Source organism: Scyliorhinus torazame, chromosome 10 (genome assembly GCF_047496885.1).
Source record: "Scyliorhinus torazame isolate Kashiwa2021f chromosome 10, sScyTor2.1, whole genome shotgun sequence".
Classification (NCBI taxonomy): domain Eukaryota; kingdom Metazoa; phylum Chordata; class Chondrichthyes; order Carcharhiniformes; family Scyliorhinidae; genus Scyliorhinus; species Scyliorhinus torazame.
Genome location: NC_092716.1, coordinates 52,285,211 through 52,299,182, shown reverse-complemented (window position 1 = coordinate 52,299,182; position 13,972 = coordinate 52,285,211). Strand labels below are relative to the sequence as shown.

Sequence of the window (13,972 nt, the reverse complement as noted above, 5' to 3'; positions counted from 1 at the left end):
TATTCCGGTACACTGAGGGAGAATGTCTAATTCACCTAACAGCACGACTTTTGGGACTTTGTGGGAGGAAACCGGACCACCTGGAGGAAACCCACGCAGATACGAGGAGAACGTGCAGATTCCGCACAGACAGTAACCCAAACCTGGAATCGAACCCGGTTCCCTGGCACTGTGAAGCAACAGTGCTAACCACTGTGCTAACGGATCTGGGAGGTGACTTTAACAAGATTCACATATGGGCAATCAGACTCAAAGTTGGTGATCTGAAATGACTTGAATTAATGCTGGCAAACTGATGTGTACACAAACTTCCAAACTCAAAGGCTGAGATCTATCAGCCTGGTGTACAGAAGGTAACATTTGGATTTTTCATTAATCTATTAAAATGATGACCACATGTGTTTCGATGGCTTCTTCTGAAACTAAAATGTAGCTCTTTGCACATAAATACTTAATTAATCCTGATTGGTTGCTGCAGATTGATTGTAATGAAGCGTGCAGCTTTTGTCTGTTCCATTTCAGTTTGAATTAGTCCTCATACCAACTATTAAATCATACACTGAATGGCTGGTACGTTGGGGGTGGCCCGCAACACATTCAGTTAACCAAATCAGTGATGGAAAAAATACAGAGCAGCAGCTCTGTTACTTCAATCCTGCACTAAAAGCTGCTGTTTTCTGTAAAAGAAGTCCGATCTTCACTGGAATGGAAACATCGCTAAAAGTTCATGGAATAAGCAGTCATTTGTCATCATTCTGAGGGTGACCCCGAAATAGAAAAACGTAACAAAAGAGGACATGAGAAATAAAACGTGAATAAGGCAGAGAGGAATGAATAGGAACTGCAGGGCGGAAAGAAATCAAAATTCAGCAGTATGTACAGTTCCGGTCACTGAAGCATACAAAAGCCTTGGGAGCACTGCAGGCTGATAACGTGTAGATTCAGATCGAATGGGGTGGAGGATGGGAGGTAGTCAGGCACAGAATAAAAGGAGGACTGCAATGCTAATGTTTAAATAAATGAGTTGAAAGAAGGTAGAGTAAATTTAGACAGTAGACAAGTTAGTTGTTCAGCGGGCCAAATAAAAAGGTTTAACAGAGTGAGAGCCCAGGGAACATACAAACATATTAATTAGGAGCAGGAGTAGGCCAATTGATCTCTCGAACCTTCTCTGCCATTCAATAAGATCATTGCTGATCTGCTCGTAACTTCAACTCCACATTTTTGCCTAGTAATAACATTTCATCCCCTTGCTTATCAAGACTCTATCTAGTCCTGTCTTAAAAAACATTGAAATACTCTGCTTCCACTGCCTTTTGAGATAGAGGGCGGGATTCTCCACGATCAACGCAATGGCCCGACGCCGGCGTCAAAAACGGCGCAAACCACTCTGGCGTCGGGCCGACCGGATGTAGCGGAATTCTCTGCACTTCTGGGGGCCTGGCCGGCGGCAGTGGGGTTGGCGCCAGCTGGCGGCGAATGGACTGCGCGAGTTAGTGCAGGCGCAGAACCACCGGCGTGGTTCCGCGCTTACGCAGACCGGCCGGAGTATTCTGGTGCATGCGCAGGGGGGTGTCTTCTCCGCGCCGGCCATGGCGGAGCCCTAAAGGGGCCGGCGCGGAAGGAAGAAGTGCCCCCACGGTACAGGCCCGCCCGCAGATCGGTAGGCCCCGATCGCGGGCCAGGCCACCTTGGCCCCCCCCACCCCCCCCCGCGGGGTCGGATTCCCCCGCACCCCCCTGAGGACCGCACCAGCCAGATTACCTGCCAGTTCCCGCCGTGTGAGACCATGTCCAATCCACGCCGGCGGGACTGGCCAAAAACGGGCAGCCGCTCAGCACATTGGGGCCCGGAGAATTGCCGGGGGGGGGGGTACTGCCAATGGCCCCCGACTGGCGTGGTGTGAATCCCGCCCCTGCCCGAAATCCGCCGCCGGAGAATACGGCAGCCGGCATCGGGGCGGCGGGGCGGGATTCACGCGGTCCCCAGGGGATTCTCTGACCCGGCAGGGGGTCGGTGAATCCCGCCCATAGAGTTCCAGAGACTCATGGGGCGGGATTCCCCCCTCCCCGGCGGGGTAGGGGGTCCCGGCGGGACAGAGTGGCGTGAACCACTCCGGCGTCTGTCCGCCCCAAGGGTGCGAATCCTCCGCACCTTCAGGGGCTAGGCCCGCCTCGGTGTGGTTGGCGCCCAGCCGGCCGGCAGGATAGGGGCTTGGCGCCACGCCAACCGGCGCCGAAGGGCCTCCGCCAGCCGGCGCGAGTCAGCGGATGCGCGGGAGGGCCTGCGCATGCGCAGAGGGATTCGCTTCCGCACCGGGAATGGCGGTAGACCACAGCCTCCGGTGCGGAACAATAGAGTGCCCCCACGGCACAGTCCCGCCCGTGGATCGGTGGGCCCCGACCGCAGGCCAGGCCACCGTAGGGGCACCTCCCGGGGCCAAATCCCCCCACGACCCCAGGAGGATGCCAGGGGTAGGATTCACACCAACCCCCGGTGATTCTCCCACCTGGCGGGGGGATGGAGAATCCCGCCCATGATCTTCAGAGATTACCCTCACAATGAACAATAACATTCTATTAGCTTTCCTAATTACTATACTAGCCTTTTGTGATTCATGTACTAGGACACCCAGATTCCTCTGCGCCTCAGACCACTGCAATCTCTCACCATTTATGTAATAAGCTTATTTTTTATTCTTTCTGCCTAAATAGACAACTTCACATTTCCCCACATTATACTCCATTTGTCAGGTTTTTGCACACTCACTTAATCTATTTGCATCCTTTTATAGCCTCCTTACTTTCACTTCACAAATTACTTTCCTTCCCATCTTTGTGTTGTCAGCAAATGTAACAACTATCCCTTCAGCCTCTTCATTCTAGTTATTTATATAAATTATTATTAGGGCAGCATTGTAGCACAGTGGTTAGCATAGTTGCTTCACAGCTCCAGGGACCCAGGTTAAATTCCCGGCTTGGGTCACTGTCTGTGCGGAGTCTACACATTCTCCCCGTGTCTGCTTGGGTTTCCTCCGGGTGCTCCGGTTTCCTCCTACAGTCCAAAAACGTGCAAGTTAGGTGGATTGGCCATGATAAATTGCCCTTAGTGTCCAAAAAAATGTGAGTTGTGAGCTGGGTTACGGGGATAGGGTGGCGGCGTGATTTTAAGTAGGGTGCTCTTTCTAAGAGCCGGTGCAGACTCAACGGGCTGAATGGCCTTCTTCTGCACTGTAAATTCTATGATTATATAAAGGGTTGAAGGCCCCAGCACTGATCCCTGTGGCACACTACTCATCACTTCCTGCATACTCTGTTAGATAGCTAATCTTCAATCCATGTTGCCCCAATACCATGAGCTTGTATTTTATGTGATAACCTTTGGTGTGGCATTATCAAATGTCTTCTGGAAATCTAAGTACAGTACATTCACAGGTTCCCCTTTATCAATAGTACATGTGACTCCTACAAAGAACTCCAATAAATTGGTTAACATGATTTTCCTTTCACAAAACCATGTTGCCTTGAATGTTTCCAAGTGCCCTGCTATTAGTAATGACTTCTAACTTTTTTCCTGTCACAAATGTTAGGCTAACTGGCCTGTAATTTCCTGCTTTCAGTCTCCCTCCCTTCTTGAATAAAGGAGTTAAATTTGCCATCTTCCAAACTAATGGAGCTTTCCCGAATCTAGGGAATTTTGGAAAATTAAAACCAATGAACCAATACCGAATTATGCACTTCTTTCAATGTCTTGGGTTGAAGTCCATCCGGACCAAGAGATTTGTCAGCCCACAGATCCAACAATAACTCAATACCATTTCACTGGTAATTGTAATTTTCTTGAGTTCCGCCCTCCCACAGATAATGGGCCCTTCCCATGGCATTTTTCCTTCTCATTGGAATGTGTCTGTTCTGAAATATCCCTTTAAACATCTGCCACTGAATATCTGTTGGCCTGTGAGGCACGACTGGGCTGCTAGGGTGGCAGTTCCAAGGTCCCCAGGTGGCACCATCAGTGCCAGGGTGCCATCCTGCCCGGGGGCCAACCACCCAGGGGCCTCGGAGACTCCCCCAGTACCGTTCTGCCTGGCCCCATTTGTGGGGACCAGTACTGAACAGCACTCAAATGGGGTCTCCTCAGAAAGGTTGATAGACTCTGGGTGGCCATTAGGTTTGGCACAAGCATGGCTAAGTGGGTTCTGAAACTCACTTAATGGTGCAAGATTGGTTATATCCCACGAGGCGTAACGGCCTTTAGGAATCCCAGGGAGGCCTCTCCCGGGATTTACTGACCACATCGCACCTTAGTTCTGGCGGGATGCGATCGGTAGATCGTGCCCACAGAAAATGATGATCGCAGAAAGAGAGCATCAAGTAAACAAGAAGTATCAGACACTGATGTAGCATGCAACATCATGACCTTCAGATTTCTGTGAAGTGGCTCAACCTAGCAATCCAAAAATGAAGACCTAGAATGTAAGGCGGAGGCTATATTATGTCACGACACACATACTGAGAGAACCACTTAGTCTGAGAGCAAAATGCATTGGCAAGAATGAGGATCTGGAGTTCCAGCTAATAAATGAGTGGCTGTTGTGTACTGTCACAGCTGGAGCAAGTCTAAAGCTTGGACTGGTAAACCTAAATGTGCCAACAGAGATTCACAATGTGTTTCAGCACACAAAACCATTCAATGCTGAAAGATTCTAAAGTAGTACAAAGATATGTTTCAGAGTTGGGATGTCTATCTGGAGATATCATCTTGAAGTAGATGAGACTGTGTAAGACCAATTAAGCACCCACTTAAAAAACAAGATAGAAGAGCTGGAAAAGAGGGGAGTAATCAAGAAAGTGGCAACTCTTACAGACTGAATTAGCAGCCAGGTAGCAGTGAAACAACCTGGAAAGCTGAGAGTGGGCTTTAACCCAAAGGATCTAAGTGATCTTACCAACCAAAGAAATTTTGCCACAACTTGCCAAGTCAAAGATCTTTACTAACCTAGAGGCGAAGGCTGGATGTAAGTGGTAGCTTTCTAACTACATTTTGGACGCCATTCAGGAGATACAAATGGTTGAGCATGCTGTTTGGAATTTCCACAGCTCCTGAGCAATATCAATGTAAACATCATGAGATAGTCAGTGATCTTTCTGGAGTGGAAACCATAGTAGGTGATCTACTAAACAAAATGGAAGCACCCTTAGCTGATTATGATGAGAATTGAATGACAGCTAGAGACTGTTGGCCAGATAAACCTGAAGCTGAATAAGGAAAATCTGCAATTGAAGATGCCTGAACATAGGTCATGCACTGACAGCAAAAGGCCTTTGCCCTGATCCTGACAAGGTGTAAACAGTAGCAGTGATACAGCGACCAATATATGTGAAAGCGGTGCAACGATTTGTTGGATTTGTGAACTATTTATCAAAATTTTTGCCTAATTTGTTGTTGGAGTGTGAACCATGATGCAAAATCGCTGCCAATGATGTGCATGCCCTTCCTGTTGATCCCCTTAGTTCCTATTTCTTTTATTTTACTTTAGCGTCTTTGGTCCAAGATGTCGTAACAACATTCAAGCAACGGAACCAATGTAGATATGCTGCTGAGAGCAACACTCCCATCAAGCACATTGAGGATACCACAAGAGAATCTGAAACCTTAACCCAAGAGGGAGGGAGAACTCCTTCTTGCACATGCATAAGGTGTACTCTAGAATTGATTTCTTTGTGGTGAGTCAAGCGGTGCTGATGGGGTGGTGGGGACAGAGTATGCATGTGGTAGTCACCACTGATGTATATATTAGGTGATTTGTGGTAAGGTCCTGTACTACAGGTACGGGGGTAGTTCCCTGCCTGCTGGCTCCGCCCAGTAGGCAGAGTATAAATATGTGTGCTCCCCATACAGCAGCCATTTCGCCAGCTGCTGTAGGAGGCCACACATCTTAGTGTAATAAAGCCTCAGTTGCATTCAACTCTCATCTTTGTGTAATTGATCGTGCATCAATTTATTACACTAAAGTTTTCAGAAGATGGACCTCCGCATCAAGCCAGATCGCCTGCAGCTGGATCCGCAATCAGGCAACGCCAAAAAGGACTTTGAACATTGGCTAGCTTGTTTCGAAGCTTACATCAGGTCTGCACCAGACCCAATTCCGGAAGCACAAAAGATTCAGGTCCTCTACCTGCGGCTGACCTCCGTCTTTCTGCTTATCCAGGACGTGCCAAACTACGACGAAGCCATGTCGTTACTGAAAGGAAACTACGCTCAGCGTATTAACACGCTTTACGCCAGACACATCCTCTCCACGTGCAGTCAACTCCCTGGTGAGTCAGTAGAAGATTTCTGGCGTGCTCTAATTCCCCTAGTCAGAGACTGTGACTGTCAGGCCGTCACGGCCACGGAACACTCAAACTTGCTTATGAGGGACGCTTTTGTTACGGGGATAGAGTCAGATTACATCCGCAAACGCCTTTTAGAAGGAGCCACGCTCGACCTCGCGGCAACCAAATAGCTTGCGCTCTCGCTGACGGTTGCCTCGTGCAACATCCAGGCCTACACCCCCGGCCGCGTGGCACGCCCCTCCTACGCATCGTGAACTCCGCAGACGACCCCACTCAGCCAACCCCACGCCTGTGCCGCGCGGCAGCCAACCGACACCAGGGGCCCCAAATGTTACTTCTGTGGGCAGCCAAAACACCCCCGACAACGCTGCCTGGCCCGGAGCGCCCTTTGCAAGGCCTGCGGCAAGAAGGGGCACTTTGTGGCGGTGTGCCAGGCCCGTTCAATCACCGCTATTGTTCCGACCGCCCCTCGTACGGCCAGTGGGCACCGCCATCTTCCCCTCCTCGGACCACGTGTGGCCCGTGGGCGCCGCCATCTTGTTCAACCCCCACCACGTGCGGCCCGTGGGCGCCGCCATCTTGTCCTCCCCAGGAACATCAAGCGCCGCCATCTTGTCTCCCCAGGGCACATGCGGCCCGTGGGCGCCGTCATCTTACCAGGACCCATGCCCCCCCGGGCACCCCATCGTCTGCCACCATCGACGATCAGCTGCGTCTCGCCTCGGTCACGATTGACCAGTCTCGCCCACATAACCTAGCAACTGCCTCTACAAACGTGAAAATCGATGGGCACGAGATCTCCTGCCTGCTGGACTCCGGGAGCACCGAGAGCTTCATTCATTCCGATATGGTAAAGCGCTGCTCCCTCGCGGTACACCCCGCCATTCAGAGAATCTCCCTGGCCTCCGGGTCCCACTCCGTGGTGATCCGGGGGTATTGCATCGCCACCCTCACTGTCCAGGGCGTGGAGTTTATTGGCTTCCGCCTCTACGTCCTCCCCAACCTCTGCGCTGCCTTACTACTCGGCCTGGACTTCCAGTGCAACCTCCAGAGCCTAACATTAAAATTCGACGGGCCCCTACCACCCCTTACTGTGTGCGGCCTCGCGACCCCAAAGGTCGACCCACCTTCCCTATTTGCAAACTTATCCCCAGATTGCAAACCCGTCGCCACGAGGCCAGCAACAGCCCCTGGAGAGCCCAAGTGGTAGTGGTGAAAAGTGGGGAGAAACATAGAATGGTCGTGGACAACAGCCAGACCATCAATAGGTACACGCAGCTTGACGCGTACCCCCTCCCACGCATATCTGATATGGTCAATCAGATTGCACAGTACCGGGTCTTCTCAACTGTGGACCGTAAATCCGCCTACCACCAGCTTCCCATCCGTAAGGCGGACCGCCCATACACTGCCTTTGAGTCAGATGGTCGCCTTTACCACTTTCTCAGGGTTCCTTTCGGCATCCAACGGGTTTTCCAATGGGAAATGGACCGAATGGTCGACCGGTAAGGGCTGCGGGCCACTATCCCGTACCTTGACAATGTCACCATCTGCGGCCACGATCAGCAGGACCATGACGCCAACCTTGCCAAATTTCTCCGCACCGCCACTCTCCTCAACCTCACTTACAACAAGGAGAAGTGTGTGTTCAGCACTAACCGCTTAGCCATCCTCGGCTAATTGGTCCAGAACGGAATTCTGGGGCCCGATCCCGACCGCATGCGCCCCCTCGTGGAACTCCCACTCCCCCACTCACCCAAGGCCCTCAAATGTTTCCTGCGGTTCTTTTCTTACTATGCCAGTGGGTCCCAAATTATGCGGAGAAGGCCCGCCCATTCATCCAATCCACTCTTTTTCCCCTTATGGCCGAGGCTCACCAGGCCTTCAACCGTATTAAGGCCAACATCGCCAAGGCCGCGATACACGCAGTCGACGAGACGCTCCCTTTCCAAGTCGAGAGCGATGCATCAGACATCGCTCTGGCCGCCACCCTCAACCAGGCAGGCAGGCCCGTGGCATTCTTTTCACAAACCCTTCATGTCTCCGAAATTCGGCCCTCCTCCGTTGAAAAAGAGGCCCAAGTCATAGTTGAAGCTGTGCGGCATTGGAGGCATTACCTGGCCGGCAGGAGATTCACTCTCCTCACTGACCAATGGTCGGTAGCTTTCATGTTTAACAACACACAGCGTGGCAAGATCAAAAGCGATAAAATCTTGAGGTGGAGGATCGATCTCTCCACCTACAACTACGAGATTTTGTATCGCCCCGGTAAGCTGAACAAGCCCCCCGATGCCCTATCCCGAAGTACATGTGCCAGCGCACAGGTGGACCGACTCCGGACTCTGCACGACAACCTTTGTCACCCAGGAGTCACACGTTTGTACCACTACATCAAGGCCCACAATCTGCCCTACTCCGTCGAGGAAGTCAGGGCAATCACCAGAGACTGCCAGGTCTGTGCGGAGTGCAAACTGCACTTCTCCCAGCCAGACCGTGCACACCTGGTGAAGGCCTCCTGCCCCTTTGAACGCCTCACCGTGGACTTCAAAGGGCCTCTCCCCTCCACCGACCGTAACACGTACTTCTTCAGTGTGGCCGATGGGTACTCCAGATTCCCCTTCGCCATCCCATGCCCTGATATGACGTCTGCCACCGTCATCAAAGCCCTCAACACCATCTTCGCTCTGTTCGGCTTCCCCGCCTACGTCCACAGCAACAGGGGATCCTCATTCATGAGCAATGAGCTGCGTCAGTTCCTGCTCAACAAGGGTATCGCCTCGAGCAGGACGACCAGCTGTAACCCCCGGGGAAACTGGCAGGTGGAGAGGGAGAATGGGATGGTCTGGAGGGCCGTCCAGCTGGCCCTACGGTCCAGAAATCTCCCGGCCTCCCGCTGGCAGGAGGTCCTCCCCGACGCACTGCACTCCATTTGGTTGCTCCTACGCACTGTGACTAATGACACACCCCATGAACGCCTCTTTGCCTTCCCCAGGAAATCCACCTCCGGGATGTTGCTCCCGACTTGGCTTGCAACTCCAGGACCCGTCCTCCTCCGTCAGCACGTATGACTCCACAAGGCGGACCCGTTTGGTTGAAAGGGTACAGCTACTCCACGCCAACCCGCAGTACGCCTACGTAGCGTACCCCGACGGCTGCCAAGATACTGTCTCCTTCAGGGACCTGCCACCAGCTGGTTCCACGCACACACACCCCTCCAACCCAGCGCCACCCTCCCCTTCCCCAGCGCTCCCCACCGCAGCCCCCGCCCCAGGACAATTTGTCCTCCCCCTGCCCACGCCCGAGGATGACGAGGATTTCGACATGCTCCCGGAGTCACCGAGGCCCAGACCGACACCGGAATCGCCGTCATCACTGCAGCGTTCCCAACGGCAGATCAAGGCTCCAGACCGACTGAACCTGTAACTTGATCGGCACTCCATTTTTTTCTCTGTAGTTAAAACATGTACTTGTATATAGTTCTCCACCACCCCCGTCGGACTCAATTTTAACAGGGGTTGAATGTGGTAGTCACCACTGATGTATATATTAGGTGATTTGTGGTAAGGCCCTGTACTACAGGTACGGGGGTAGTTCCCTGCCTGCTGGCTCCACCCAGTAGGCGGAGTATAAATATGTGTGCTCCCCATACAGCAGCCATTTTGCCAGCTGCTGTAGGAGGTCACACATCTTAGTGTAATAAAGCCTCAGTTGCATTCAACTCTCGTCTTTGTGTAATTGATCGTGCATCAATGCGGAAATTGTGATTTTGGGTCATGCACCCCACTGGCTGGAGGTGAGGCTTAGCTTGGGGCAGGTGCAGAAGCTGGGGTGGAGGCTAGATTCGGGTCTTTTGGCAGATGAGGGATTTTACGAAAAAGTGAGACTGGCGATTGGGGATTACGTGGAGCTTAATCAGAATGGGGAGGTGTCGACAGCCAAGTTCTGGGAGGCGTTGAAGCCTGTAGTTTGAGGGGAGATTATCTCATTCAAGGCGCACAGGGATAAGAAGAGCGAGGAGCATGGACGGTTGCTGGACAAGATAGTCGAAGTGGACGGGAGATACCCGGGGTTCCCACTAAGGAGTTGTTGGCAGAGAGGAAGAGGTTGCAGGGGAAGTTTGATAATGGGAAAGGCGGTGGAGTAGTTACGGAGGGTGAAGGGGGTGCAGTATGAATACGGAGAGAAGGCGAGTCGTATGCTGGTTCACCAGCTGCAGAGACAGGAGGTGTCTAGGAAAATTCGAAGGACATGGTCAGAGAAGGAGAAGGTGGTGTCAGAGCCAGAGAGGATAACGAGGTGTCCAGGGGATATTATGAGAAGCTGCATAAAGCCGAGCGGATAGAGAGGAAGGGGATATGGTTTTTTTTTTGGACAGGTTGGAGTTCCCAAGGTTGGAGGAAGGGAAGAAGCAGGCATTGGAGGAGCCCTCACTGGAGCTGAGGGAGGTGATAGACAGTATTAGGGGATTGCAGTCGGGGTAGGCCCCAGGGCCCGACGGCTTCCCAGCAGTGTTTTATAAGGTGTTTGTGTCAGAGTTGGCACCTCATTTGTTGGGGATGTTTAGGGAGGTGTTGAAGAAGGGGCAGTTGCCAGAGACGCTGGCACAGGAGCCAATTACGCTAATCCCAAAGAAGGGGAAGAAACCTCTGGAATGTGGATCGTACAGGCCCATTTCGTTGTTGAATATGGACGTAAAAGTACCTGCTAAGTTGTTGGTGGGGAGGATGGAAGATGTGTGCCAGGGGTAGTTTCTGAAAATCAAACAGGTTTTGTAAAGGGCCGACAGCTCTCTAGCAATATCAGGAGGTTGTTAAATGTGATTAAGTTTCCGTCCAGGGGGCGGGTGCCAGAGGTATTGTTTCTTTTTTTTTTAATTTCCAAGGGGCAATTTAGCGTGGCCAATCCACCCACCCTGCACATCTTTGGGTTGTGGGGTAACCCATGCAGACATGGGGAAATTGTGCAAACTCCACACAGACAGTGACCTTGGGCCACAATCGAACCTGGGTCCTCAACACCGTGAGGCAGCAGAGCTAACCACTGTGCCACTGTACCGCCCACAGAGGTTATTGTTTCTATGGATGCGGAGAAGGCCTTCGATTGGGTGGAGTGGAAGTCCCTGTTTGAAATTCTCGGAAGGTTTGGGGTTGCGCCTAAGTTTGTGGCCTGTGTGCATTTTGTATGCTTTTGTATGCATCGTTGGTGGCAAGTGTACTTACAAATGAGTTGAGTTCACAAAGTTTTTTACTGCACAGGGGTACAAGGCAAAGGTGTCCGTTGTCACTGCTGCTGTTCATGCTGGTGATTGAGCCCTTGGTGATGGCCCTTCGGGGGTCTGTGGACAGGAGATTGTGACCAGGTGTTGTATGTGGACAATCTGTTGCTACTTGTATCAGACACGCTGGAGAGTATGGGTAAGATTTTGGGACTATTGGAGAGGTTTAGGGCATTCTCTGGGTATAAACTAAGTGTCGGGAAGAGTGAAGTTGTCCGGTGAATGCGGCAGGACGAGGAGCCACTTTAGTAGCTGGGGAAAGGTTTAGGTATTTGTGGAATCAGGAGACGCGAGAATGGACTATGAAGCATTTTTAAAAAAACGTATTTTATTACATACTTGTATCAATGCAAGTTAAAGCAAGTAATCTGTGGTAAACCACTGTTGCACCTCTATTAGGTGATGTATGGTAGGACCTGTACTACAGGTACATTGGTAGTCCCTGCATGCTGGCTACGCCCAGTACGCAGAGTATAAATATGTGTGTCCTCCATCCTGCAGCCATTTCGCTAGCTGCTGTGGGCAGCACGGTAGCATTGTGGATAGCACAATTGCTTCACAACTCCAGGGTCCCAGGTTCGATTCCGGCTTGGGTCACTGTCTGTGCGGAGTCTGCACATCCTCCCCGTGTGTGCGCGGGTTTCCTCCCACAGTCCAAAGATGTGCAGGTTAGGTGGATTGGCAATGATAAATTGCCCTTAGTGTCCAAAATTGCCCTTAGTGCTGGTTGGGGTTACTGGGTTATGGGGATAGGGTGGAGGTGTTGACCTTGATTAGGGTGCTCTTTCCAAGAGCTAGTGCAGAGTCAATGGGCCGAATGGCCTCCTTCTGCACTGTAAATTCTATGATAATCTTAGAGCAATAAAGACTCAGTTGTACCCAACTCAAGTCTTTGTGCAATTGATCGTGCATCAATTTATTGCTCGAAGATTTTCAAAAGATGGACCTCTGTATCAAACCGGATCGCCTGTAGCTGGATCCGCATTCAAGCTACGCCAAAAAGGACTTTCAACACTGGCTAGCTTGTTTCGAGGCGTACATCAACTCGCCGCCCAGCCCTGTCTCGGAGGCTCAGAAGATACAGATCCTGTACTCAAGGTTGAGCTCCAGCGTCTTTCCGCTAATCCAGGACGAGCCGAACTACGCCGAAGCCATGAGGCTTCTCAAAGAGAAGCCCAGAAGATGAACACGCTCTTCACCAGGCACATACTTGCCACTCGCTCTCAACTGCCTGGTGAATCCATAGAAGACTTCTGGCGGGCCCTAATCCCACTCGTCCGGGACTGTGACTGTCAGGCCGTTACGGCCACTGAACATTCAAACCTCCTTATGCGGGGCTTGGGTCGGACCTCATACGCCAGTGACTGTTAGAAGGGGCCACGCTCGACCTAGCAGAGACAAAGAAACTAACACTCTCTATGACGGTCGCCTCGCGCAACGTTCAGGCCTACACCCCCAGCCACGCGGCCCAGCCCTCCTACGCATCGTGGACCCCACAGATGGCCGCCCCAGCGGGGGCCTTACCCAGCCAATACGCCTATGCCATGCACCCAGCCAGCGAACCCCGGGGGTCCCCGATGTAACTTTTGCGGCCAGCAGAAACACCCCCGGAAAAACACTGCCCGGCCCGCGCTGCCCTTTGTAAGGCTTACGGCAAGAAGGGGCACATCGCCGCGGTGTGCCAGGCCCATGCAGTCACCGCTATCGTCCCCACCCCCCTTGTTTACGGACAATGGGCGCCGCCATCTTCACCTCCTTGACCACGCATGGCCAGTGGGCGCCGCCATCGTCTCCCCCTCAGACCACACGCGGCCAGTGGGCACTGCCATCTTCCCCTCTGAGCAACACGTGCGGCCCATGGGCGGCACCATCTTGTTCAACCCCTGCCACGTGCGGCCCATGGGCGCCGCCATTTTGTCCTCCTCAAGATCTTCAGGCGCCGCCATCTTGTCTCCTCCATGGCACATGGGCACCGCCAGCATTCCAGGACCTGTGCCCCCCATGCTCCCCATCATCCGACACCAGCGACGAACGACCACGATTCGCCTCAGTGACCATCGTCCGCACAACCTGGCCACCGCGTTAAAATCAACGGACACGTGACCTCTTGCCTGCTGGACTCCGGGAGCACCGAAAGCTTCATCCACCCAGATACGGTAAGGCGCTGCTCCCTCGCGGTACACCCTGCCAACCAAAGAATCTCCCTGGCCTCCGGATCCCATTCCGTGGCGATCCGGGGGTACTGTACGGTCACACTTACGGTCCAGGGCGTAGAATTCCCTGGCTTCCGCCTCTACATCCTCCCTAACCTCTTCGCTGCCCTACTACTCGGCCTGGACTTCCAGTGCAATCTCCAGAG

At 52.4% G+C, this 13,972-nt stretch overlaps 1 protein-coding gene across 6 annotated transcripts in view; it reads right to left on the bottom strand.

The window, feature by feature from the left end:
• LOC140430568 (uncharacterized) overlaps nt 1–13,972 on the bottom strand; it is a 230,938-nt gene that overhangs the window by 91,220 nt on the left and 125,746 nt on the right. The gene's annotated exons all lie outside the window — the stretch shown is intronic.